The sequence below is a fragment of the Jaculus jaculus genome, chromosome 16 (assembly GCF_020740685.1).
Source record: "Jaculus jaculus isolate mJacJac1 chromosome 16, mJacJac1.mat.Y.cur, whole genome shotgun sequence".
NCBI lineage: Eukaryota > Metazoa > Chordata > Mammalia > Rodentia > Dipodidae > Jaculus > Jaculus jaculus.
Genome location: NC_059117.1, coordinates 18,732,064 through 18,756,007, shown reverse-complemented (window position 1 = coordinate 18,756,007; position 23,944 = coordinate 18,732,064). Strand labels below are relative to the sequence as shown.

General features: G+C 45.1%; 1 protein-coding gene across 2 annotated transcripts in view; it reads right to left on the bottom strand.

The window, feature by feature from the left end:
* Lhfpl3 (LHFPL tetraspan subfamily member 3) overlaps window positions 1–23,944 on the bottom strand; it is a 517,155-nt gene that overhangs the window by 101,903 nt on the left and 391,308 nt on the right. The gene's annotated exons all lie outside the window — the stretch shown is intronic.

The following is a 23,944-nucleotide window of genomic DNA, read 5'->3' as shown; positions in this document are numbered from 1 at the left end:
GGCAGAGCCAGGAGGATCAGAAGCTGAAACTCACAGGCCAACTAGTCTGACATTAGTTTGCAGTTTGGTCATTTGTTTGCAGGGACAAGAGACCCTGTCTCAAAGAAGGTGGCGCACACACACCTTAAAGTTGTCCTCTGGCCTCCACACACGCACTGTGACACCTGTATCCATGCACACAAAGCCCACATAAATAAATACCCATCAAGAAACCAAAGGAAGATTTGCCAACCCTCAAACTTCTGCAGTTTCAACCATGTGCTTTATACCTCATAGCTGATTATCACAAGACTGGTGTGGCCCATAGGGAAGGGGAGATTGTTCAATCACCATAGGTTTGATTTTAGTTTATTTTTGAATGGGAGACAGAGCTTACTTTAAGATAACAGGTTTCCTGGTGCTGCTTAAATTATACACCAACACAGCCTCCCCCCCCCCCACTTCATGCACTAAAAGATTTGGGGCTCCAAGATTGGGTTTACCAGCTATTCAGACTCTTTCAATATATCTGAGGTTCATCGTGCTTTTCTGATCTGTAAGTTACTGGATATGAGAAAACAGAAGAGCTCTTCCATGTTTAGTGAGTGAAGTGTAAAATTACAGTAGAGAAACAAGGTATAAGAACAAAGTGCCCAGGGGTGCTTTATACGGCACTGCACTGTGTCCCCGGAGGCAGCCGAATTTCAGCCTGGAGAAAGTATATAAGAGCCAATCGGGAAAATGCTATTTAGTCATGGGTAGTACCGTTTCAAAGTGCACAAAGGAAAACGCCACAATGGAGGTGATTAATTCAGCTGTAATAGAGTTTGGAAGCACCGAGACTTTGGGGGAGAGGAAGAGGGAGAGGGAGAGGGAGAGGGAGAGAGAGATATTTGCTTAGAATTTTTACTTGTATTTTGGTAGGCTGCCAGCATTCTAGGTAAGGAGACAGCTGGGAGTGTACTCTACTTTCTCGTCTCCCTCTTACTATATCTTCCTAAGCGCCTTCATTTTTGTTGGTTGGGTAGTTGGGGGAAGCAAGCCTTTGCCATTTCAGGGTGTGTGTGTATGTGTGTGGGGGGTGATGGTTGTGAGGGAAAGGAAAGGGAAGGAATGGGAAAAAGAGCAGGATGACATGGCTGGGCAGTTAGTCCCTTTAACCAGCAACATGAGGCTTTCTTTCTATAACTGAAAGTGAAATGTTGCTGTCTTGACCTCTTAAAGACACACTACCTCTCCTCCAACCACAGGGAAACTCAGCCAGACAAGCCCTCAGATTCCTGGAAGCACAGTATCTCTAGAAAGAAAGACAAGAAGCTTTCCTGCAGCCACCATGACAGTGCCCTCTTGCCCACACTTTCCTGTTTCTAATTTTACTTGATTGACACTCTTCATACTTGAATACAACGTAATTTCATTATAATTCCCTCCATCATCTTAATTTGTCCACTCCCTCCCATTCATGGATCTCCTGGCTAGTCCCTTGTCTTTTTTTTTTTTGAGGTAGGGTTTCACTCTAGTCCAGGCTGACCTGGAATTCACTATGTAGTCTCACGGTGGCCTTGAACTCACGGTGATCCACCTACCTCTGCCTCCCAAGTGCTGAGATTAAAGACCTGTGCCACTATGACTGGCCCTTGTCTTTTTTTTTTTTTTAATGTATTTTATTTATTTGAGAGAGAGAGAGAGAGGGAGCGAGCATGCCAGGGCCTCCAGCCACTGCAAATGAACTCCAGATGCATGAGCACCCTTGTGCATCTGGCTTAACGTGGGTCCTGGAGAATAGAACCGGGATCCTTTGGCTTTGCAGGTAAATGCTTTAACCACTAAGCCATCTCTCCAGCCTCTCTATTTTTGATAGTTATTTCTTTTTTCTTTCCTCTATCCTCCGTGTTAAAATGTGGACAAGCTTAGTGTTGTGGAGGTCTTGTGGAAGTAATGACAGCTGGTGTGAAGTTGTGAAGTGACATAGTGTCCCAAAATATTCCACCTTATCCTCCGGCTTTTACATTCTTTCTACCCCCTATTTAGCAATATTTTTTGAGTCTTGGGGGAGGTGTGATAAAGATGTCTCATTTAACACTGAGCACTCAGACATCACTTATTCTCAGCACTTTGACAAAGCTTAAGTCACTCTCATCTGCAAAAGGAAGTTTCTCTGACCAAAGGTGAGAACAGCACTAACCTATGGGCATAAACATAATAGAAATACTAGAAGGCAATTTGATGGGCACAACTTACCTCTTTAGTCAACCAACAGCAGTGGCTTCCCCACAAGGGCCTATAACGTTCCTAGTCATAGGCCATGGATCAGGGATGAATTTCCTCCCACGGAATGGGTTTCAGATCCAACCAGAGAGCAGCTGGTTATCTCTGTCTCAGCTATGCCATTACTGCAACTGTAGGCACCTCTGGCATGGCTAGTTGGTTGTGTGGCATGCAGGGTGGATACAAAGTCGGGTGAACCTGTTGATTTTCCTCCTCCAGCACCCTGCATGGCGTTTTCCAGCAGTATGCCAGCTAGCCAGAAGGGAGGAGGCTTCCCGATTCATCCCAGCTTGATTTTTCAGTGCTCTGAGATTGACGCGAGTGGTGTCTTCAGCAGTAAGGTCTTAACATCGAGTTCTGCTGGACAGTCAAGAGCCTTGGCAATAGCTGGTGTCATCTGTGACCAACAACTCAATGGGAACTTTCCCACCCACAGCACTGGGGTTTTTCCCTGTAACAACCTATGGCTTCTGGAAGCAGTATTACCTACTCCCATGGGACGTTTCTGCCCATATTAGAGTTCTCATTGTTCTGTTCTTAATTATATATATATAGTTCTGATTTTTAAAATATTTATTTATTTGAGAGAGAGAGAAAGAAGGAGGTAAAGAGGGAGAGAGAGAGACAGAGAGAGAAAGAGAGAGAGAATGGGCTCATTAGGGCCTTTAACCTCTGCCAATGGACTCCAGATGCATGCGCTACCTTGTGCTTACGTGGGTCCTGGGGAATCGAACCTGGGCCCATTGGCTTTGGAGGCAAGTGTCTCAACCACTATGCCATCTCTCCAGCCCCTTAATTATATTTTTAATTAGTCAACAAAGAAGTGGGCTTCCCTATTGATTTTTTCAGAACATCATTAGCTCTGTTAGTCTTCCCAACTCCTCTCCTGTCCTTCTTTTCCCTCTGCTGACCCCACTTTAACCTTTACTGCCCCAGGATTCTGTCCCTTTGCTTACATATCTATTGTTTCTCCCCTTATCTCCACTCCCACATCCCCCTCTTGGATCCTTTCTGGCTTCCTGGTCTCTACTGACTCTTGCTCCAACTATTTTGCTTTTCCAAGAGAGGATATTGCTGGCCTAAAACTTACAGCAGTTGCTCTTGCTCAGCCTCCCAAGTGCCGGGACTGCAGGCACATGCCCCCACGATCCTCAAAGCTCCCATAAAAGCCGACTGTTAGCTGTGGTTGTACTAGTTTGATAGACCAGCTCAGTGAAGACATAGCCATCTTTGAATCTTACGTGTGCTCAGGTCCTGCATGACTGGGGCAGGGACGTTATTTGAAATCAGGAATACCTTAGGCTGCTGAGAATTGGCTTCTGTATTCTTTGGCTTAAATGGCATTAAGCCAAGGCAACTGTGATGCCCAAGGCTGGCAAAACAACCAGCAGATCTAGCTACTCCTCTCAGGATCCAGCAAGGCAGGTGGCAAGACTTCTGAACTGCAGAGGTCACGTGGCCGGAGACTAAAAATATCAAGAAACATGCTTCTAGTAGGGGTCTAATAATCTCACCCTAAGAATGCAGAGCTGCCCGGAACCTTTTCTCTGTACTCTAACTCCATGATTAATTAAACTCCTTTTAATTATGCCAGAATTAGCTCTGTCAATAGGATTGCTGCCTACAGGCTCCATTCCCAGGCTTTTGAAATTTTCTTTGTACTTTTGTGTTTCTTTTGTGAGCAATCAGAAAGTTTTCCTGAGGCCAAGGAAATCTGAGCCAAAGACATCACCATGTTTCCTCCCAAGACCAGAGCATGCAGAGGTGATTGCTTGGTTACTGGAGAAAAATCAGCTCAGAAAACAAAAAAAACAAAAAAACAAAGAACCCAGTTTCAGCTACATGGGCAGGAAGCATGAAAGGAAAGGGAGCATGTCATGGAAACACAAATAGAATATAAACCTATGAAAATATTGATAAGGAATCCGGGCATGGGGGCACACACCTTTAACCCTAGCACTAAGGAGGCAGAGGTAGGAAGATTGTGAGTTGGAGATACGTAGTGAATTCCAGGCCAGCCTGGGCTAGAGTGAAACCCTTCCTTGAAACCTCCCTTAAAAATAATAATGATAAAGGCTAAAATGTTTGGAAAACCTCCCAGAAATTGAAGATGTCCTGTCCATGCATTTATGGCAATAATGCAGAGAAAGATAAATGACCTAATGCAATAATATATTTGAATAATACTTTATAGGTATTAATTGCCTTTGTTCTCTTGTTTATTTTAAATATTTTATTTGAAATAGGGAAAGAGGTAGTGAGTGAGAGAGAATGGTCTCTCCAGGACTTCCAGCCACTGCAAACGAACTCCAGACGCATGTGCCCCCTTGTACATCTGGCTTATGTGGGTACTGGGGAATTGAACCAAGGTCCCTTGGCTTTACAGGCAAGCACCTTAACCACTAAGCCGTTACTCCAGCCCTGTCTGTTCTCTTTTATTTGATGTCCTTACTTGAGCTTGGGAAATAGAAAGGTATATAATATATGCGTACTCATCATGAACATCACTATGTAGGCCCAGGCTGGCCTTGAATCTCTGTCTCCTGAGTGCTGAGATCAAAGGCATGGGCCACCACGTCTGGCCTTTGGTTTTGTAGCTTGAAAAGATTGTATGACTTGTTCAAAGTCACAAGTGAGGAGAAATCTGTATTTTAGAAATTAGAAAGTACAAATTTCAGTGTACCAGAAAGTCCCAGTCTTCCGTTTAACACAGTCTAGAAGTGTAGCTTCCTAAATGGGCTTGTATCCTGCCTTAAATCAAATGATATCAATTAGATGACTGCTTCAGGCTCCGTGGGTTTCAGCAGGAAGATAGGACACAATTCTGCTCACTGTTGATTCATCCTCAGATTGGAAGTGGTGGTCCTGAAGCAAATGAGGGGGTGTGATAGGGGACTGAGTGTAACCAGGAAATACTGGTGAAAGAAGATGTAGTGCCTATGTGAACTGAGGATGGTGAGGAAGCAGGTTCTGCCTGTGGGGAGAGTGATGGGATGCAGGAATCTTTTCTGGTTCACAAAAGAGGATAACTCTGGAGACATCTTGATTCTGCCATTCTGGAATTAGTAGGAGCTATTTTGTGTGGTTCGCAGAATGTCAGGCCACGAGTCTCAGTGTGAATTTCCACTCTCAGATTTGAAACTGGTTAGCCAGGCTACAGTGTAGAGAGCCCTGGGGAATAAAGATGATTAATGTGTTTTACATAATCCACCAATGTGCCATTGCTGGCTTTCTCCTTGCTGTGTAAGGCAGTTTTGAATACTAACTTAGCAAGATCAATCAGAAAATCCAGAAACTCAGAGACAAATCTGATTAGTTGGCAAATTCTGTAATATATAATGTTAGTTTATGCCTTTCTTATAGAGAGGGAAAAAAGTAGAAGAGATCATGACCCAGAATCAATTAAATATTGACAAGAACCTGATAAAGTTATTAACCCTCTATGGAGTTGTGTAGGGAAGAATTGTCTAGTATAACATCTAAGTCAATCACAACCATCTGAGCCCAGGGTTGGTACTAATTAATAATGAAGATTAACAATGAAAAGAAAAACACAGTTTCCAAATATATGATTGCATTACTGCTGAGTTAGTTTGCCATATTTAAGGAGGATATGGATATAGTAGAAAGTTTTGGATGTAGTGGTTGATGTCTGCAAATAAGAGTCAAACTTTCTTACCTCTAGCATTGAGTGGTGGGGCAGAAAATGAACCTATGATGTTATTTTAGTTTTGTTTCTTTCAGGCTTTCCATTCAGATAGATAAAAGTTGGTTGAACATGGAAAGTCCCAGAAATTCAGCTCAGGAAATGATGGTCCATTGGCATATCTGTCAATTTCAAGAGTGTGTTGAGTTTTTCTAACACATATCCCATGGTCTTATCCCCAAACCTGAATTAAGTTCTTTTCATGTATTCTCCAAGTTGGCTATTGGTTGTCCACTTATGGATGGTAAATTTAGCGAGCTTGTGACAGGAGTGACTATTCAGCCCTTCTCAGTTCCTCTATGATTTCTGTGGTGGTTTGGATCAGATGTCCCCTGTGGTGGTTTAATTCAGGTGTCCCCCACATACTTATGTGTTCTGAGTGCTAGGTCCCAGCTGGTGGCAATTTGGGAACAGGAGCATCCTGGAGGTGTGTGGTGTTTGGGGCAGGCTTATGAGTGTTATGGTCAGCTTTCCCTTGCAGTGTTTGGCACACTCTCCTGTCACTGTTATCCATATGATGTTGGCCAGAAGATGCTGCCTACCTTCTGCTCATGCCATCTCTTGCCATCATGGGGCATCCCCTCAAGTCTGTAAGCCAAAATAAACCCTTTCCTCCCACAAGATACTTTTTTTTTTTTTTTGAGGTAGGGTCTCACTCTAGCCCAGGCTGACCTGGAATTCACTATAAAGTCTCAGGGTGGCTTTGAACTCATGGCAATCCTCCTACCTCTGCCTCCCTAGTGCTGGGATAAAAGTCATGCACCACCACGCCTGGCATTTTTTTTGTTTTTTTGAGGTAGGGTTTCACTATAGTCCAGGTTGACCCGGAATTCACTATGTAGTCTCAGGCTGGCCTTGAACTCATGGTGATCCTCCTACCTCTGCCTTCCAGGTACTGGGATTAAAGGTGTGTGCCACCATGCCTGGCTGCTTTTTTCTTTTTAAATTAAGTAGAAGCTTTATATGGACACATCATATGTTGGTACTTAAAAATATATTTTATTTATTCATTTATTTGAGAGAGAGGAAGACACAGAAGAGACAGGGAGAGAGAGAGAGAGAGAGAGAGAGAGAGAGAGAGAGAGAGAGAGAGAGAGAGAGAGACAGAGAGAGAGAGAGACAGAGAGGGAGAGAGAGAATGGCTTCTAGCCATTGCAAACAAACTCCAGACCCATGCACCACCTTGTGCATCTGGCTTACGTGGGTCCTGGAGAATTGAACCTAGATACTTTGGCTTTGCAGACAAGTGCCTTAACTGCTAAGCCATCTCTCCAGCCCTGTTGGTGCTTTTGACCAGGTGTTTTATACCAGCAATGGGAAGATAACTATGACAATTTCTTATTATCTTACTGTGATGTGTGATTTGGAGTTTAAAGATCTTTATTTACTTAAAGAAAACATAGCCCCGAAACACAAGGAGGCTTGATCAAGAAGCAGCAATTACTTCCAACATCAGTGGAAAGAAGAGCTTGCTGGGTTCCACTTAGAGACACGCGGGAGCCTTCTTACAGGGAGTTTCAAGTGTTCTGCATCTCTCCTCAGTGTTTGCCTTTCCTACTGACTTCAGACCACAACTCCTTCATAAGTACAGTTGTGTGGAGGGTTGAGAGAGGGAAGGAGTAAAATGTAGAGGAAGACTGAGGAAATGGTCTGTGTGATTGAGTACTCCTCTAACACTTGTGAAAATGGGTCCTTACTTTCAAATGGTCACCTTCCCCAATAGTTGTTACAGGGTTCTTTAGGCATCAGCAATTCTCACCGACCTTCATAGGAAAAAGACAAAAAGAAAACCAGATGTGGTGGTGCACGCCTTTAATCCCAGCACTCGGGAGGTAGAGGTAGAAGCATTGTGGGTTCTAGGCCACCTCGACACTACATAGTGAATTTCAAGTCAGCCTGGACTAAAGTGAGACCTTGCCTCAAAAAACCAAAATAAATAAATAATTAGATAAATTAAAAAAGAAAAACAAAGGCACAAAGGAGGCAGGTTTAAACTCACTAATAAAAGAAAGCCATGCTACTGGCCGGCCTTGGTCACTTGGGTAGCATTAGACCTTTTGAACTCGAGATGCGGTTTATCTTCTCACATGCACAATTTAAGCCTGGAATAGGCCACCTCACACTTTGCCAAGAATGTGTGAACAAAAGTAACAGAAACAAAATGTCCTTATGGGTCGAGTGGATGAAGCCTATGATTGAGAATGTGAGGCATGAAATGGAGTGTGGTGGCAAGGAGCTGAGTGAACGGAGTAGCCAGTCACAGGGACTGTTGCAGGCAGGATTTGGAGCAGTGCCTTGCTGATTCCTTCTGGAGAAGTCTGAGCAGCCCACACAGGTCCCTTGATACTCATGTCCTGCGCCCTCTCATAGTTATGCAGGAAATGATTCTGTTCTGTTTATTAGACACTAAATCAGTTGATCTAAATCACATGTCAGGCATTGCAAGAATAGAACAAGGAGATCTGCTGAGAATACCTTCCCTAAAAGAATTCCATTTGTCTCCATGTGTGAACAAGAAGAAATGGTTTCTCCTCTTCCTGTGGCACTAGGTGCAATTTGTAGAAGGATCACCAAGGATGGGTTGAACTCTTAGGACTTAAACAGTCCATGTCAGCATTCCCTGAGAATGCCCAAGCTGATGATAATCAAAGCTAGAGCTGTTTTAGGTGAGCTGGTCATGAAGGTGGAGTCCCCATGGGTGGGGTTCACTCCAGGGAGCTCTCTAGCCACTTCCATCCCTTGTGCTCTGAGGATGCCTCAAGAAGACAGTCATCTTTGAATCAGGAAGTGGATCTGCACCCGACCTGACTCAGTTGGTGCCTTAATCTCGGATTTGCCAACCTCAAGAATTGTGAGACATCAAGTTCTGTTGTTTGTAAGCCCCCTGGTCCATGGTATTCTGTGAGAGAAGGTGGAACCAAGACAACAACCATAACTGTCCCAAGTTGCGGTTTTCACACATTCCCATCGTTTCAGAAGAGCTGACTGCGCCGGGAACGAGCTGACATTAATGTCCAGCCTCATGGCTGTTGTGTCACCACAAGTCAACAAACTATTGCAAAGGCGATGGCAAGACTTTCCTGCACTTGGAAGGCAAAGACCATAAGTTGGAAAACACAGGAATCCGCTGATAATATTTTTTCCTGTGAGGTTCACAATGCAACTTCAAGAACAGCTTGTTTAAAAACATGTACTTATTTATTTGTGTGAGAGGTACAAAGAGAAGGAAGAGAGAGAGAGAGAGAGAGAGAGAGAGAGAGAGAGAGAGAGAGAGAGAGAGGGAGAATGGACACTCTTGCCACTCAAACAAACTCCACACACCTTGTGTAGGTGGCTTTACGTGGTTATCTGGGAATAGAACCCAGGCAACAGGCTGTGCAAGCAAGAGCTTTAGCAGCTGAGCCATCTCCCCAGCCCAAGAACAGTTCATTTTAGAAGTTGAAGCGTACCTGCTGCAGGACCTACTTAGGAGGAAAAAAAACCCAACATTTAAAAACAAGCCGGGCGAGGTGGCGCACGCCTTTAATCCCAGCACTTGGGAGGCCGAAGTAGGAGGACCACTGTGAGTTCGAGGCCACCCTGAGACTAACTACATAGTGAATTCCAGGTCAGCCTGGACTAGAGTGAACACTACCTCAAAAAACAAACAAGCAAAACAAAACAAAATCCCCCAAACATAAAGGGAAGTAGCTTATAGTGCACGTGCCATCTTTTGCATCTGGCTTTTGTGGGTACTGGAGAATTGAACCTGGGTCCTTCGGCTTTGCAGGCAAGAACCTTGACCAGTAAACTATCTCTCTAGCCCTCTAGCTTTAAGTTCTTTTATACTTATTTATTTATTTACTTGAGGGAGGGAGGGAGGGAGAGAGAGTGAATGGGTGGCTTCCATTCACTGCAAACAAACTCCAGACACATGCACTCCCCTATGCATCTGGCTTATGAGGGTCCTGGGAAATATAAACCTGGTCCTTTGGCTTTGCAAGTAAGCACCTTAATTGCTAAGCCATCCCTCCCGTCCTAGCTTTAAATTCTTAATAGTCATGTCTTTTTATTCTATATTTATATTTATTTATTTATTGGACAGAGAAAGATGGAGAGAGATAGGGAGAGAATGGGAGCGCCAGGGCCTCCAGCCACTGCAAATGAACTCCAGACACATGTGCCCCCTTGTGCATCAGGCTAATGTGAGTCCTGGGGAATCAAACCTGGGTCCTTTGGCTTTGCAGGCAAATGCCTTAACTGCTAAGCCATCCCTCCAGCCTAATAGTCATGTCTTTTCAAGTGGAGAACAGGATTTGTTTGTGCAAGTATTGTGTGGGTGGTGGTGGTGGTGGTGTGTGCACGGGAAGGCCAGAGGAGGAGGTTGGATGTCTTTCCTCTATGGCTCATCAGCATATGGGGTGGAGCTTCCCTCTGAATGTTAAGCTGTGGGTTTCATGCACCCAAGTGATTCTCTAGTCTCCGTTCCTCACAGGCTTAGAGTTACAAACACTCGTGGGTCCTGGGAATCAAACTCAGCCTGTCTTGGGCCCTCTTAGACCTTCTTGCTGTGGCAAGCGAGTACTCTTACCTGACCCACCTCCTGAGGTAAGCAGGAAGCAGATGCATCTCGTTCTGCATGTTGCTGCCAGCCCTCTGGGTTAGCGCTGCTCATCTTCAGCCTGGGGTCTGCATTGTACCCACTCGCTGTTTTTTTTTTTTTTTTTTTTTTTTTTTTTTGTGCAGACTTAATGAATAGTTTGCAAACTAGCATCACTTCTGTGAAAGTTGATGGACATGTTAATTACACCTTGTTTGGATTTCATAGTTGCATGACCCAGATTCTTCTTTTTCTGCCAAATTTCTAAAGATTTAGTGGCATTTTTGGAACTCCAGTTAACATAGTGTATTAAAATGCAAGCTACGGAGGAGCTGGCCATGCAGAAATGAAAGATGAGCAACTCAGTTTCTCTGACTTCAGAGCTAGAATCCTATGGTCCAGCTTTAGGATTGTAGGTAGAGTCAACAGTGCATATCTTCCTCCCTTTTGTAGTTAGGTTGTCTGTTCTTGCTCAATGTCTCCTTTTTAGTATGCCAAAATCAATATGATAAATATCAAAACAATGACAACCGCAACAAAACTTCTTGAAACCTATTGCCAGCCATTGATTACAAATATCCTCAGACCATCAAATCTCAAGTTTTGGTGTTTAAAGTATAACTGTAAAAGACTTTAGGTTTGAATATTGACTGTGTAACTTCTTTAAGAAAATTGTTTTTTATTTATTTTCATTTATTTATTTGAGAGCAACAGAAAGAGGCAGATAGAGAATGGGTGCTCCAGGGCCTCCAGCCACTGCATATGAACCCCAGACACATGCGCCCCCTTCTGCATCTTGCTAACGTGGGTCCTGGGGAATACAGCCTTGAACCAGGGTCCTTAGGCTTCACAGGCAAGTGCTTAATCACTAAGCCATCTCTCCATCCCTTGACTGTGCAACTTCTTATTGAACTACTCTTGTAACGTATATTATGTAGCTACTGGACACACATCAGTATACAGGATAGAGCTTGTTTGTGGGAGGAGTGGGGGGGGGGAGAGAGACCAACAGGGGCAAAAGAGTTGATAATTACATCATCTGCTGATGATAAAGGCTATAATCAGATTAAGGATGGGTCATGGAAACACAGAAGAGAGTGGTAAGACATGTTTCTGTCCTGTGACAAGTAGAAAAAGTTACCTGAAGCAAGTGTTAATATAGTCTTGTGATTCCAGACTCTAGAGTGCATCAGAATGATGGCAGCTGGGTAGGAGATGGTTAACAACATGATTCTTTCTGAGCTCCATCTGTAAAGTTTTCCACTCAGTAGGCTTAGAAAAGTATCAAAGAATTCACATTCCTTGACAAGCTCCCAGTTGCTGTGGATGCTGCCTGTTTCGGACCACACAGGTGATTTTAGAATCACTTTTCAGACTGGAGAGATGGCTCAGCAGTAGAGGCACTTGCCTGCAAAGGCTAAGGACACAGGTCCTAGTACCCACATAACGTCACTTACTCATGGCTTTGACTAAATACCAGACCAGAAGCAACCTAAGGAAGGAAAGGGTTTATTCTGGCTTATAGCTTTAAGGGAATACATTACAACATGGTGGGGAAAGTGGGCGGGCTGGTTACAATGCAGCCAGTCAGGAAGCAGAGATCAAACAGGAGGTGAGGCCAGACTAAACCCATGTCAAGGCTTTCCATCCCCAAACAATGACTGGCTTCTTTCAGCAAGGCTCCACCTGCTACTTGTTTTACCATCTTCTCAAAGGACACCACTCTCTGGGGACCAAATGTTCAAACACATGAGTCTATGGGGGGCATCATTTGACATTTAAATTGCAACTGAGACAGAAGGGGCAGCGGGGAACTGGAGACCAGTTAGGATGGCCCAGGAGGGGACTTCAGAGACTGTTTTGTTGAGTTGGTGGCCCCCTTCCTCACTGAGGGTCTCTGTCTTCTCACTCGGAACCTGGGTGAGTTCCTGGCTAGTTGACCCACAGAATAATGTAGGAGTGACCAGATTCCAGGTGCAGGCTTTGCCCGTCTTCTCTTTCTGTCTCTTGGAGCGCTTGTTCTTGGGCTCTTTGAAATGCCTACTAGTGACTAGCAATCTGACTGGAGAGACTCTATGGAGAAGTTGGAGAGGAATAGATTTCTAACTTTCCGGTCACCTCTGACAAGGTGTCAGGCATGCAAGTGAAGCTAGTCTGGAACCATTTGTTCAGCTCAGCCTGTAGATGAGCCCTGTGTTTGACCTTAGTCGATGCTATGTGAAGCAGAGGGATTGTTCTATGGAGCCCAGACTAAATGACTAAGTTTTGTGGCTGTTTGGCATTGCAGCTACCTTCTCATTGCTGGGACAAAATACCCCATTAGAAACAGCTTTTGGGAAGAAAGGGTTTATTTCAGCTTATGGGTTCAAGGGGAAGCTTCATCAAGGCAGGGAAGGCATAGCAGTAGCAGGATCCCAGGGGAAAGCGGAAGTCCAAGTGAGCTAGTTCTGAACACCCAGCAGAGTTCCCCACTCAAGGTCTGCCCCCAGTGATCCTCCTCCCCCTTCCCAAAGGCCCCATAACCTTCCTAAGTTTCCACCAACCGAGGCCCAAGTACTCAAAACACATGAGGCTGGGGGTGGCTATCAGGTGAGGGGACTTTTTATCTGATGGTGCCTATTTCTCCTGTAAGGGAACTTTTGAGATAGAACAAAACAACAAAACAAAAACCTGAGATACCCAGAGAATTTCAGGGGACAGAGCAGAGGAATGGAAGATTTGCATCCTTGGGAATGACATCGATTTCTGTGGCTATGTAATATTTCCACTTCGATGTTACTTGACAATCCAGCCGTAGAATCACAGGATGCAGAGGACCAGACGTATCTAGGGGTGTCGTCTTGGTGGACTCCACCAAGGCACGTGGCACAAAAAAAGTCTGAGGATGTTGGAAGGAAAGGGTTGAAGAAGGGGTGCTCTGGTTAGAAAGCAGCTGACGACAGAGCAAGTCTGGCTAGAGAGATCGAGGTCTTGACCAAGTTGAAGGATGGAAGAGATAACTCGTTTGGATGTTTTGGAGGTTCCAGGTAATGGCAGAGTCTAGGGTCTAGCAGAGGTGGCCAGAGTAGAAAGGAAGTCTTGAAGTGAGAAAATAAAAAAAAAAAAAAAAAAGAAAACAAAGCAAAACTGAGAGCTCACACTCATGGACATGGTCACTAACTATGAGCCAAAGAGGTGCCTGGAAAGATGGCAGAGCTGAAAGGTGGAGGAAGCCTGGGGCTGCGCTGCCCAGCTGTTCAGAAGGAGAGCAGCAGCGGGAGGGGACGTGACAACTTTGATCTTGCTTTTCTTTGCTAGCATGGATATGCCCTGGGAGCCTCAGATGAGGCAAGGAGGTGGAGGGGGCCATCCAGGCAGGAGAGAGGACCTTGGGGGTGTACTTACTGCAGCATGAGGTGCCAGGGGCTTGTTGCCAGAGGAAGCAGGTTTTCCATCCTGAGTCCCTGCTCTGGCTCTGTCCTTCTAGGATTTCTTGGTTTCTACTGCTTAAGAGTGGGAGGTGCCACCGTGTGCAGGAGGGGTCCTTGTCCTTGTGAAAGAGGGAGCTCCGTCCACAGATGCAGCCACCCCCACACAGACAATGCTTATGAGGACAAAAGAGGGCCCGGGGGAAGCCAAGGGCTTTGGCTTGATTTATTTTAGTTGTTATCTTATTTATTTATTTAGCAAGGAGGAACTTCCTTTTATCAGTTTGTAGATTGTCAACTATCTGGTCATGTGTGTGTAAAGATCAAAATTCTCTCCATCACCTATAGGCATGGTTATGAGCTGTGACCTTGACTGAAGGATAACTTAGGAAATAAAAGCTGCTTAGCAGTGTTTCAGTTAGGGGTTTTAGACATGAAGCTGTGTACTGGTGATGTCTTCTTACTGACCAGCCCCCAGCTATGACAAGGCGCCTATGCACGGATTATCAGGGGGTCAGGCCAGTCTATCTAGCCATCCACCCTGAACCTGCCAGAACTCGTCTGATCTTGGAAGCTAAGCAGGTTTGGGACTGGTTATTGCTTGGATTGGAGGACGTCAGGCCAACTTGCATGTGACCGTCAAGTTTGGCAGTGGGGCCAGCTTAACAGTGCTGAGTCAACTTTCAGAGAGAAAGGACACAGATGAAAACTAGACATCGAAAGTCCTGGACTGGGCTGGAGAGATGGCTTAGCGGTTAAGCGCTTGCCTGTGAAGCCTAAGGACCCCGGTTCGAGGCTCGGTTCCCCAGGTCCCACGTTAGCCAGATGCACAAGGGGGGCGCACGCGTCTGGAGTTCGTTTGCAGAGGCTGGAAGCCCTGGCGCGCCCATTCTCTCTCTCTCCCTCTATCTGTCTTTCTCTCTCTGTCTGTCGCTCTCAAATAAATAAATAAAAAATTAAAAAAAAAAAAGTCCTGGACTATGATCTGCCAAATTATGTTTTAGTCATGGGACAAAACAGCAACACATAGCTATAAAAAGAAGTAAAGCACTCTCTTGCCCTCAGGAAGCTGGAAGTTGAGTGACAGAGGCAGCTGCGTACACGCAATGCTAAGGGCAGTCATGCTGGGTGATGCTGAGTATCACATATTGTGAAGTGACTTACGTCATCCTCACGTCCACTCACTGAGGAGGGAACTTCTATGGTCTCTACCCGTAGAAAAAGAACAAAGCGTAGAGTTCATACAGTTATTAAGTGGAAGAGATAAACCTTGAACCCAAACAGTCTGCGCTGTACATAACGCAGCCACTTGTAATGGTATATATGTGATTGTAGCTATAGATAGACGTCTCACATAGAGGGCACATAAAGGGCACAAATGAGGCAGGGACAAGATCCTCCACAGAGGACACATGTGGCCCTTGAATCTGGTCTTAAGGAGTAATGTTAGCTTGCGTTGGTTTAGCCAGGAATTATGGCAAGTACTCTACAGGAAACCATTCTGTTTAATTATGTCTCTATGGAAATAACTTTGTCATGGTCACTGTACAAGAGAGCATGCTGAAACACAAGATTGTTCTGTTCCAAATATTCCTGAGTGGATTAGTGTTAGAGTCTGGATTTGAGCCGGTGTAGCCTGGTCTGGAGTCAGGCCACTCGCTCCTCAGCCTAAGAAACCTAGGGTGGAGAGTGGTGGGTAACGGTGGGCAGAGAAAGGAGGTCACAGAGAGGTGTGGCCAAGGTCAGAGGAAGTCTTGCACAAGACACAGCAGATGTCAGTTGGCTCAAGGAGTTTCTTTTCTTTTCTTTTTTTTTAAATTTTATTTATTTGAGAGTGACAGACACAGAGAGAAAGACAGATAGAGGGAGAGAGAGAGAGAATGGGCGCGCCAGGGCTTCCAGCCTCTGCAAACGAACTCCAGACGCGTGCGCCCCCTTGTGTATCTGGCTAACGTGGGACCTGGGGAACTGAGCCTCGAACCGGGGTCCTTAGGCTTCACAGGCAAGCGCTTAACCGCTAAGCCATTTCTCCAGCTCGAGTTTCTTGATTCTTGTTTCTTGGCTTGTCTGTGTGGGATGCACCTAGGTGCTGGTAAACAGAAGAAATACAGAGTGAAGGGGGTTTATTTCACTTGGGAAGAGAATAATCCTCCCCCCCCATAGGAGTATGTAGCAATCAAGATGTTTCTTGGGTAAATCTATGGAGTGGTTAGGCTTGTGGTTGGTGCCTCCCCACAGCAGGCTGACATCCCAAACTTCATGCCAGTCACTTGTACTATGAGTTAATTGCTTCTGGCTGAGTGAGACAAGAACTGATCAATGAGATCAACGCAGGTACTGTGACCACCTATGTCCAAGACTGTGGGAGCACCAGCCAGGTCATAGCAGCAATGGGCTGTGGTTAACAAAGAGCAATAACAAACCTAAATCCCGCTTGATCTCATTTGGAAAAATCCTGTGGAGGACGTTGTGAGGAGTATTTGGAGCCGAGGTTCTCTCTAGGCACAGCGCCCACAGGTTCCCCTGAGAGCGACTGGGCTCCCCTTCCTTTCCTTAGTTCCTCTTCCTCAAAATCAGGGCTTTAGTTCCAAGAAGGAAAGCTTAGATCGGGACGAACTTGGGCTAGCACTGTTTTGGGGGAGAGAAGATTAAATACATCCCTGATGCCTCTCTTATTTTTTATTTTTGTTGGTTTTTTGAGGTAGTGTCTCACTCTGGTCCAGGCTGACCTGGAATTCACTCTGTAGTCTCAGGGTGGTCTCGAACTCACAGTGATCCTCCTACCTCTGCCTCCTGAGTGCTGGGATTAAAGGCATGCGCCACCATGGGCGGTCCTGACATTTCTCTTTAAACACCAGAATCCTGTGTAGGTGAATAAACAGCTGGTGAGGCAAGGAGGCCAAAATGATTTATTTACGCTATTAGGAAATGCATGCTTCCCTTTCCCTGACTTCGAGGAATGTCGTGAAAGGACATGACTTCTGCTGCTTCCATGTTAGCTCTGTCTGTAGATCAGACCCTCAGATGAGGAAGGAGGGAAAAGCAAATGGCATCTGAGCCAGATATGGATCAGCCAGAGAAGGCGGCTATTGGTCTCCCCTATTCCCTAGAGTGATTAAATAAGACAAGCATTTTGTTTTTCTGATACATTGGAAACCTGGTTCTAGAGATTTCTGGGGAGGTAGTCTTTGGGGGGTTTGGATCAGGCTGGGGGAATGCTAGCTGCGCAGGAAGATGGAAAAAACTGCAGATACAGCAACCCAAAGGTGCCCTTAGGAGCGGCTGCCTGGTGGCTTATTCTCATGAGACCTGGGACCACAGCATCAGAGGCAGGGATGGCGGGCCTCAGAGTCGGGATTACCAAATGATTTTGGGAGCTATTAGCATGTTATTCACCGTAACTTCTGGAAACCTAGGAGTAAAAGTACAAGGGCTCAAGCCACAAGGCTCCTCTCCAAACCTGTTAAAGAATGATGGGGAGACCCTGAAAAATCACGCAGGGATGTTAAATGATAATAGTACTTTTTTAAAGGCAGAAATGGTGACTGACTTTTTTTTCCCCCGAGGCCACACAATAATCTCCAAGGCCATATGACCGTCCGCAGGGCCATACGCCAGCTCCCTATGTCTCTTTTCTGTGGCGCCCAGCCATCTTGAGACTCCCAGACGTCATGACACTCAGAACCAGTGAGGACTGTATCTTCCACATGACAGAAGACTATAATGTTGTTTTGGATGATGGGTCCCCAGAAAGAGTTCACTAAATCGATCACCACTCCAGTTTTCAAGTGGAACCTTTCATAGTGGAACCCGTGTTGGAGGGTTCCCAGCCAAAAGGAGGTCTGTTTATTCTCCTCAGTGCCAAAGCAGACGTGATTATCTGTCAGTGCAGCAGCCCCGCCACACAGTCTAGAGCCTCTAGACTTTAGGAGAGGAAGCCAAATAGGAGAACCTATCACAAAAATTAAACATCTAAATATCACTATGAATATTAATTTTTTTGTTTATTTTTATTTATTTAGTTGAGAGCAACAGACAGAGAAGGGAGAGAGAGAGAGAGAGAGAGAGAGAGAGAGAGAGAGAGAGAGAGAGAGAATGGGCACCCCAGGGCCTCCAGCTACTGCAAATGAACTCCAGATGCATGTGCCATCTTGTGCATCTGGCTTATGTGGGTCCTGGGGAATTGAGCCTCGAACTGGGGTCCTTAGGCTTCACAGGCAAGCGCTTAACCGCTAAGCCATCTCTCCAGCCCAAAAGTGCTTTTTTTTAATGTCAAAAATATTCATAGTGGTGCTGGAGAGATGGCTTAGCGGTTAAGCGCTTGCCTGTGAAGCCTAAGGACCCCAGTTCGAGGCTCGGTTCCCCAGGTCCCACGTTAGCCAGATGCACAAGGGGGTGCATGCGTCTGGAGTTCGTTTGCAGAGGCTGGAAGCCCTGGCACGCCCATTCTCTCTCTCCCCCTCTATCTGTCTTTCTCTCTGTGTCTGTCGTTCTCAAATAAATAAATAAATAAATAAAAAAATATGAAAAAAAAGCGCTTTCTTCTTTTTCTTTTCTTTTTTTCTTTCCTCCTTTCTTTCTTCCTTCTTCCCTTTCTCTCATTCTTTCCTTTTTTTTTTAGAGATAGTGTCTCACTTCAGCCCATGCTGACCTGGTACTCACATTGCAATTCCAGGCTGGCCTCAAACTCACAGTGATCCTCCTACCTCAGCTGCCTGAGTGCTGGGATTACAGGTGTGCCCCACCATACCCCAATACTTTCTATTTCTTCTTTAAAAAATTATTTATTCATTTATTTTAGAGAGAGGTGAGACAGAGGGGGAGAGAATGGGCACGCCGGGGCCTCTGGCCACTGCAAATGAACTCCAGACACATGCACCACCTTGTGCATCTGGCTTATGTGGGTATTGGGGAATTAAACCTGGCTCCTAAGGCTTCGCAGGCAAGCATCTTAACCACTAATCCATCTCTCCAGCCCTCTAGCTCTTTTAAGACCAGAAGTTCTCACAGTGCAGTCTTGGAATCAGAACCTCTTTTCAGCTAGGGCTTTGTTAGAAATAGACATTTATGGGTTTCACCCAAGACTCAGAGAATCCGAAGCTCTGTGGGTGTCATGCAGCAGAGGGGAAGGCTTGCAAGCCTCCAGTGATTCTTAGGTACGTTGATATGAGAACTGCTGGATGAGAGCTGGGCAAAGAAGGAATAGTTGGGACGGGGGAGAAGGCTCAGCAGTTAAGTGGCTGCTCTGCGCGTCTTCCGAGTGAAGTTCAGATCTTTGGCATCCATGTGAAACTGGATGAAAAATGTTTTTGCTTAGGTAATCCCAACACACCTATGGCAAGGGGCAAAAGTCAGGAGAATCCCATAGCTCATGGGCCAGCTAGTTGGGCCTGCCCCATGGCAAACACAAGAGAAACTGTCTCACATAAAGTGGAAAAACAAAAACAAAGACAACCAATACCCACAGGCCGTTCCGTAACCTCCACACGTCCACGTGTACATGCATTCACCCCCACAGAAAGCCACGGTTTGGGGCTCTCGTGCCTGGACTAGGATTTCAAGGTGTTTTCAGATGTAGGATGTCTTTCATAGTGATTGAAAGGAAGGCTTCTGTATTTTTGCTGATTTTTTTTTAATTGCTCTATTTTCCAATATAATCATACACTAGCCTAAGCCATCATGTCTCCAAATACATTTTTTTTTTAATCAATGTGAGCATATAATTTCAGTGGTGATCTAGTCAGGTTAATATTCCCAGGGTGACTGCTTCCTACTCCTTTGTCTATGTGACATTTTCTAGAGGTAAATTAGATTAAAACCCATTAGATTTCTCCTCTTTGGTTTGGGTTTGGTACCAACTAGTTTATGCACCCAACGTGGAACACATGGACGTGAATACTTTTGAGAATTAGGCTCGTCTTTCCTTTTAAAACATCTCAAGATTCTGATACGAGTCAGATACCTTTCAGAATACACATGGAAAATCAAGATTCAGGAAGAATGTGAGTATGTACTTTTTTTAATGTTTTCTGAACAGCCAGGGTGAAAACATGCAAGAGGTAGCTCAGAGAATCTAGAAGACACATTGCTGAAGAATAAAGCCTTTTATGTTGCTTATATTGAGAAGATTGGCATTTTTAAAGTCAGTGACTAATGTAATAAAAGGTTCCAGTTAAATTATTACTGTAGCTGCTTGCTTCGGGGCAAGCAGAAAATCTTTGAGGGTTTAAATCACATTCTTTAGTCTGTCATGAGAGAGTATTTTAAATTCCTGCAAACTATTTCTAACACACACACACACACACATATATATATATATATATATATATATATATATATATATATATATGAGGTTAAGCTCTATAATGTTTTGCTACCCAGGTCCTAACTCACACATCTGGCAGGGATTTTTGTTTTCTGTCCTAAAATGTTTATATTTAGACACAGATGGGTAATATTGGGAGAAAACTGAGGCTTCCATGGAAATATTTGGTTAACAGCCTATAAAAAGTTAGTAGCTGTGACCACTGGGATGACCCAAAAGGCACCGTCGTGCTGAGAAGACTTGACGGAAGAATGGTCAGCACTGAAACATCTGTATCACACCTTCCAAGGCTCAGGGTCCATTGCAGAAGAGGTGGCGGAAAGAATGTAAGAGCCAAAGGAAGGGTAGGACTGCTGACAATGCAATCGACCAGACATAAATTGGCCTACACATCTTTGGCAGTGCCCAGCACCACCTTCACAAGACCCTAGGAGGAAATGATGATGACATCAAAATAAAAGAGATGGTAATGGAGATAGGGAGGGGATATGGTGGAGTGTGGATTTGTGAGGGGAAAGGTAGGGGAGAGGAGGGAATTATCATGGTTTATTGTAAGAATGTAAGCTATTAATAAAACAAGTTTTAAAAATGAACAGCAACAAAAAACCTAGTAGCTATGTTTAATTGCCTGAAGGGCAGTGTATTATGGGTAACCTATTTTTGAGCCTTGGTGTGATGTAAGGTTTGACATGTGCACTGACAATGGGCAGGACCCTTGAAATCAAGCCTGCTCCAGAAAAGTCAGCAATTTGCTGTAACTGTAACCAGTGCTCAGGGCCCAGCATTTGCCTGGCAACAAAGGGGATGGCAAGTGGAAGTTTTACACCGTGGATCTGCTCTAATGTGCAGAGATGTTAAGACTCAGATATTTTGCTTTCTGAAGAGGTCTTTAATCCTGCATGCTCTTTGTACTGCAAACAGCGATCCTCCAAGCAAACTCCATGAAAGGAACATGATCAGAAAGAATGCCATATATAAAAGTCCTTGAATAAATTGAACCATAGCCTGATTCCCAGAATATAAGAAATCAAAGTACTCTTTTTTTGAAAAAGCCCACGTTCTGGAAAAATGCGGGGACACTGTGCTGAGCATTTGTTTAGCGTCTTCACTGGGGTTTAACCATCCGAAAACCCAAGGTTTTTATTTGACCACTTGTAAAGACGCCTTTTCAGGGCTGGAGAGATTGCTTAGCAGTTAAGGCGCTTGCCTGCGAAGCTTGACCCAGGTTCAAACCCCCAGGACCCATGTAAGCCAGAAATGGACATGGTGGCACATGAGTCTGGAGTTCGTTTGCAGTGGCTGGAGTTTCTGGGGTGCCCATTCTCTCTCTCTCTCTTTCTCTCATAAGTAAATAAATCGAAACACTTTGCCCATGCATCACTGTGGGGAGGTCTGGAAGCAAATAGTGCAGTGCTCAGAATTGGCTTCGGAACATCAGCTGCCTGGGGCAAATTCCCAAGGTGTGTTAGCTGAGTGCTTTGCGGGGCAGGTTTTATAAATGTCTCCTTTAGCTTCTCCATGGATGTGGAGGCAAACAGCAATATCTAACTTGCCATTAGGTTTGGGCAATGTGTGAAAAATGCTTAGAACTGTGTTGGTTACATAATAAGTGGTCAACAAATGTAGTCATTTTTTGCCAACATTTATCCTACCCATAACTGTGGGCTGACTCCAGAATGCATGACCCATATATCTCAACAAGGAGGGGCCAAGGGGAGGGGGTAGGTAATGGATGAGCCTAATAATTGTACCAAATTGACAGTATTCGCTGAGTACAAAGCTAATTAATAAAAAATAAAAATAAAAATAAAAAAATTATTTTATTTTATGAGAGAGAGAGAGAGAATTGGTGCACGAGGGCCCCAGCCACTACAACTGAGCTCCAGATGCATGTTCCACCCTGTGTGCATGCGTGACCTAGTGCGTCTGGCTTACATGGGTTCTGGGGAGTCGCACGTGGGTCCCTAGGCTTTGCAGGCAGGCACCTTAATCACTAAGCCATCTCTCCAGCCCTTTGCCAGTAATTTAAATTTCATCAAGAAGATTTCTATAAGACATGGAAGTGAGTATACCACTTCTTTTCTCTCTTTCTATTCATCTTCCTTTCATTTGGCTACCTTTCCTTTCTTCCCATCCTCTTTCTTTCTTTCTTTTTTTTTTGTTTGGTTTTTCACTCTAGCTCAGACTGACCTGGAATTCACTATGTTGTCTTAGGGTGGTCTTGAACTCACGGCGATCCTCCTACCTCTGTCTCCCAAGTGCTGGGATGATAGGCGTGCGCCACCATGCCCGGCTCCCATGCAGTTTCTTTGCCGCATTCTCAGAGTGATTCCAAGTCAAGGGACTGACACTGACCGTGTTTAGTGTGGACAGAGCATGTTTAGTGTGCACAGAGCATGTTTAGTGTGGACAGAGCCCCGTCCTGGCTTCTCTTGCTGGCTTTATTGTTAACGAGCTGGGTGATACAAGGAAGTTCTCTGATCTTCTGCATTCACCCTGCTTGTGGGGAACTTAAACCACAGGAGCTAATTTTCTGCCAAAGTCTAGAAGTATGAGATCAATACGGTTGCTGCCTTCTCCTAGCTTCTGGTGGTCTGTTGGCAGTTTTGGGAGTTCGTCAGCTTGTGGAAGTGTCATTTGGCCTTCAGGTATCCATGGTATTGTCCTTGTGTGAGTATCTCTGTCCACATTTCATTTTTCTGCTTTTTTGTTTTGAGTAGGGTTTTACCCTAGCCCATGCTGACCTGGAACTCATGGTGTAGCCTCAAGTTGGCCTTGTATTCATGGTTATCCTCTTTTTTTTTTTTTTTTTTACAGAATATATTTTATTTATTTATTTGAGAGAGAGAAAGAGGGAGGGAATGGGCAATGCCAGAGCCTCCAGCCACTGCAAACGAACTCCAGATGCATGTGCACTTGTGCATCTGGCTTATGTGGGTCCTGGAGAATTGAACCAGGATCCCTTGGCTTTGCAGGCAAGTGCCTTAACCACTAAGCCATCTCTCCAGCCCTATGGTTATCCTCTTACTCCAGCCTCCTGAGTACTGGGACTAAAAGCATGACTGTAGCTCAGGCCTGCTTAGCGATGCAGCCCACACTGGCCTCAAACCCACGGCCGTCCTACCCCGGTCTCCTGAGTGTTGGGATTTCAAGCATGAGGGCTCATTTTCCGGATCACACACCTTCAGTGCAACCTCATCCTAACTGATGCAACAGTCCTTTTTCCACATAGGGTCACATGCTGAGGAACTGGCAATTTAGACCTCAATATAAGATTCTTTGGGGGGGGGGTGTGGGTGTGTTTCTCAGAATCTTTCAGATGTGGTTGTGCTTTGCTATTCTCTGATGTCTGGAGGGTGTTTCTCAACTTTTCTCTAACCTCAGCACACCTTTGCTTAACCGAGGAGGATCACCAGGCCTTCGTGCTAAGACTGTGAGCCCTCCCGAGGAATCCTGATGAGATTGTTATGTCCACATCAGGAACGTGGACAGTCAGGACTGACTAACCAGACACAGGAAGTCCTTGCTTCATCGCAGGGCGGAACCCACTCTTGCCTTCCTCTGTGAGCTGTCCTCTCACGATGCTGACAGTTCCTGGGTTGGTGAAAAGGGGGAGGGGGGCTTCCCAGGCTCACAGACAGCTGGCATCGATGACAGGGAGGCTGGGCCACTGCATTTGC